The sequence below is a fragment of the Bison bison genome, unplaced genomic scaffold (assembly GCF_000754665.1).
Source record: "Bison bison bison isolate TAMUID 2011002044 unplaced genomic scaffold, Bison_UMD1.0 scf7180017864518, whole genome shotgun sequence".
Lineage (NCBI taxonomy): Eukaryota > Metazoa > Chordata > Mammalia > Artiodactyla > Bovidae > Bison > Bison bison.
In genome coordinates this window covers 9,593,948-9,598,112 of record NW_011495071.1, presented here as the reverse complement: position 1 = coordinate 9,598,112, position 4,165 = coordinate 9,593,948, and positions in this window count along the sequence as shown.

The window sequence follows — 4,165 nt, the reverse complement described above, 5'->3', positions numbered from 1 at the left end:
GGCGGGGGCCGCGGGCCACGCCCCCTGGCAGGGCCCCCGCGCCTGGCCCCAGGCCCAGGCAAAGCAGCGATTTGCATTTGGGGAGCCGGGGGCTGGCGGAGGGGGCAGTCCGTGCTGCCGGGGCGGGTCCCGACCCTGCGGAACACCTGTCCGCCCCAGACCGGCCGGCGGCCTCTTCCCACCGCACCCAGGCTCCTGGTCTGGCTCGTCCTATTGAGGAACCCCTGGAGGATTAACCAGCGGGGGCCTGAGCTTTCCTCTGGACAGATGCCCCAGCTCTTGGAGGAGTTCTGGTGTGTCTGGAGAAGCCACAAGAGTGTGCTGGCAAGAATCTAGAGTTGGAATTCTACCTCTCAGCCGCTTGCCGGCTGTGTAACACGAGAGGAAGCTCATCACCTCCCTGAACTCAGTTTACTCATCCATAAAATGGGACAGGTGCTAATCTTAACTGCATCTAATGATAGGAACCTAGCAGGTGGCCAAGCTCACCTAAGTCCCCATGCATCCTCATCTCCTCCTGGGACCTGGATGGGTCCCAGCTAATTATCACGTTTTCTAGGTGAAGATTCTGTCTCTTGCCTGCTCTATCAGGTTCCAGATTGCTGTGAGGCTCTTTGAGAGAATGATGTGAAAGTTATTTATTGAGTGACAGGGGCTGTGGGAGCAGCCACCTCCCTCATGTACAGAGCTGGGAAGTGACTTGTCCAAAGGCAACACAGTACCCTAGTGATGGAAGGAGCCTGGCTGGGGGTAGGATCCTGGCCAGGGGTAGGTCTCTGGACTCCCACTCCATGCTCTCTCCAGCACCCATCATAGACTCATCCTCTGAGCTCCCCTACTCTTCTGCTCCACTCTTCAGGTCCCAGTAAGAGGTGCCAAGGTCAAGAGACGACCTGCCTATAAGTCTAGGAAGCTGGGTGCCCCCAGCAGAAGCAGCTCTCGCCTTGCTTTCCAGGCAGGTCTCCCTATCAAGCTGCTTACAGAACAGATCTTGGACTTTTCTGCCTCTGTGCATTGTTTGCAGTATTTTTTTCCAGGTGGTATATCCACTCACCATCCACTCCCATAATCCCCGTCATAACATCCAGAATTTATTGAGCTTTCAGTGTGTGTCAGGCAGTGTGCTAACCAGCACTTTAAAGTCACTTGATCTTGTTTAGTCCTCATAACAACTATACATTGGACTGTTATATTTCCGTTTTACAGATGGGGAAAATGAGGTTTAGAGGGTTTAGCTTGCCAAAGTTACCCAGCCAGTAAGTAACAGGGCTCCTATTTGAAAGCTGTACACTCTATTCCCTCTGTACATAATTAAGATGCCACCTCCTTTCTGAAGTTAGAAGTTACATGATCTGTTATTAAATTACTGTAACACTTCAATGTTCCTAATAGCCCTTGTGGCCTGTTCTGTAGGACTTTTCTTATTCTTCCTCCTGGCTGTTAACTGATTGTCTTCCCCACTGCACCAAATACCATGTAGGGTACATGTCAGGTGTCAGAAAGGGCTCAGTGGGGGCCACAGTAGCCCTGCAAGGATAGAAAGTGTTTAATAAGCACCTCTTCGGGTCCATACAACCACTCACCCCCTGTCGCACCTTCCGCTCCTCTCCCCACCCTTGGCAAGAAGGCAGGAGACTTTCTTCCTATTTCTTCTGGCAGAGGAAAGAGACCAGTAGCTTTTTGGAGGCCTAGTGAACCCAGGGATGTCCCCTCCCCCATCTGCCTCAGGACATTGCCAGGCTGTTCCCTTCTCTTTCCTCTCCTTTTCTTTCCCTCCTCCACTTCAGGTTTGCCCCAAATCTGAGGCCATTGCTTATCTACAACTGCACTTCACCTACCATCATCCTAGAAAAATGCCTGCACATAGTTTATATACCCCTGTGTGCTTGCAATTTCCATATCTCTATTTGCATACTATTTGCATAGCCATGTGCACCAGGGGTCTGATTCTCTGACCACCATTATCTGGAACCTCTGTCTCTTTTCTATGTGCAAAATTACATTTCTTTCCGGGGCTTTACTTTTCCAGAAGCCAGAGGAGCATGTACCTAATGACTTCTAAGGGACTTCCAGCTCTAGTAGCCTAGGATTCTCGGGTCCTGGGGTTGGGAGGGGGTGGAACTCCTGGGGATGGGGCCACTGGGGAAGAGATGGGGCCTTATGGGGCCTTATAGGTTCATAGTTGGAAGGACAGCTGTGGGTTCCAGACCACAGGAGGGGAGATTGTGTGCAGGAAGGGAGATTGGATGGAGGATGGGAGGTTGGGGGAGAGGTGGTAGACAGGACTTCACCTTCATTCATTTACCCATTCATTCAATAAATATTGACTGAGCACTTCCTATATATCAAGGAAGTTCTCCATGCTGGGCATATGCCTTCTTGCTTCATCCGCACACCTTTAGGAGAAGCATACAATTTTTAGATTTCTTTTATGGATGAGGAAACTGAAGTTCAGGGGGATTAATATAGCTAGGAGATGGGAGAGTTGAAATTTAGACTAGGTCTGCCTGACTCCAAAGCTGGTGCTTTTAATCCTGCTGTCCAACGTCTGAGCCTGTCTCCTCTTCTCTTCTTTTCCTTTCTATGATCTTATCACTTGAAGTAGAAGGAACCTAGAAACAATCATACGAGGGACTTGGAGGGACCTCACAGAGGTCCACAAGCAGGGAAGACTTGCCCCGGCTTTCCAGGTGGCTCAGTGATAAAGAATCCACCTGCCCATGCAGGAGACGCAGGAGACCCATCAATCCCTGGGTTGGGAAGGTCCCTTGGAGAAGGAAGTGGCTACCCTCTATTCTCTTGCCTGGGAAATCCCATGGACAGAGGAGCCTGGCAGGCTACATTCCATAGGGTCGCAAAGAGGTGGACTTAGCTGTGCAACTGGGCACGCACACACACAGGACTTGCCAAGGTCACACAGCAAGTGTAGGAGGAGACCCTATTCTCTCTGCTCCTTCGTCATATGTTCTTCCTGGGTCTTTGAAAGTTGGGTGGGGCGAGGGGCAATGTTGGACACTTTTTGTTCCTTCTTTCTGACTTGCTTGATGATCATTTCCACTAGATGACCTGGAACAGGTGTGCAAAAGACCCTTTGTCCCTCCCTCCTTCATGGAGACTGTGAGTGCTTCTATGGAACACTCAAGAGTCTCCCTGAAATCAGCTCTCTGAGTTCTGGGCAGATGGCAGGTGGTAGGCCCCAACCCCTGGGGCTTAATACTCACTCCATTCCTCTGTTTAGTGTGGAAGAGAAAAAGCTGTGGGGAGAGGAGAGAGATAGGGAATTGCCTGGAGGTTGGAAAGGAACAGAGAGAAGAAAAGAGAAAAGAAGCAAGGACAGGAAATTTCAGTGCCTTTGGACATCAAAAGCACCACATGCAAATCACATGTAAATTTTATGCAAATGACCCCTTCCTCCTCTACCCCCACCCCCTCAACAGCTGGAGGGCTTTTTCAGAAAGCAGCCAAATCTTTGCTCCAAGATCCTGTTGTCCCCAGATTGTGATCAACTTGGATCCCTCCTGGGGTCCTTCTGGTCCTCCTGTAGTGACATCTGATCCCCTCGGCCGCACCTCTAGGAAGTCACTAGCCCCCCAGCCCCATTTCTACTTGAGCAAGCTGTCAACTTCTTTTGCTTCAAGGACAGAAGGCTCTGGGAGTTAAGTCTACCCTTCCAGACACATTTCTGGAAACAAGCTTTACCCCTGGAGAAGGTGTTCGGGCAGGGAGGTGGGGCCACAGCCCTGTTCCCCACCTCAGCAAAGTGGACTCCTTGGCTGCAGGCCCTTGGGCTCACTCTCATTTCCTGTCATGTCAGCTGGATTGAGTTGTCAGGACTGGGAGAAGGGTGGAGAAGCCAGGCAGCCTGGAAGGCCACCAAGTAACAAGTCTCATCTTGTTCTTTCTGTCTGCCAGATGGGCTGTAGGGCCCAGAGTGTAGGGGTGTGGGGTGGGGGGTCAGCCCCCTGCCTTGAGGTGACCACAGGGAATGAGATTCAGCTCAGGCTTCCCACAGGAGCAGATGGAAGGAAGACAGAGGCCAGGAAGAAATCCTGGGCCTCTTTTAAAATCAGACCTAGAGTCCATCTGATGGCACCATTGCCAGGAGGCGTATTGGCAGAATGGGACTGGAGGGGGTTAGTGTCGGGATGACAGAGTGAGAGGTGCT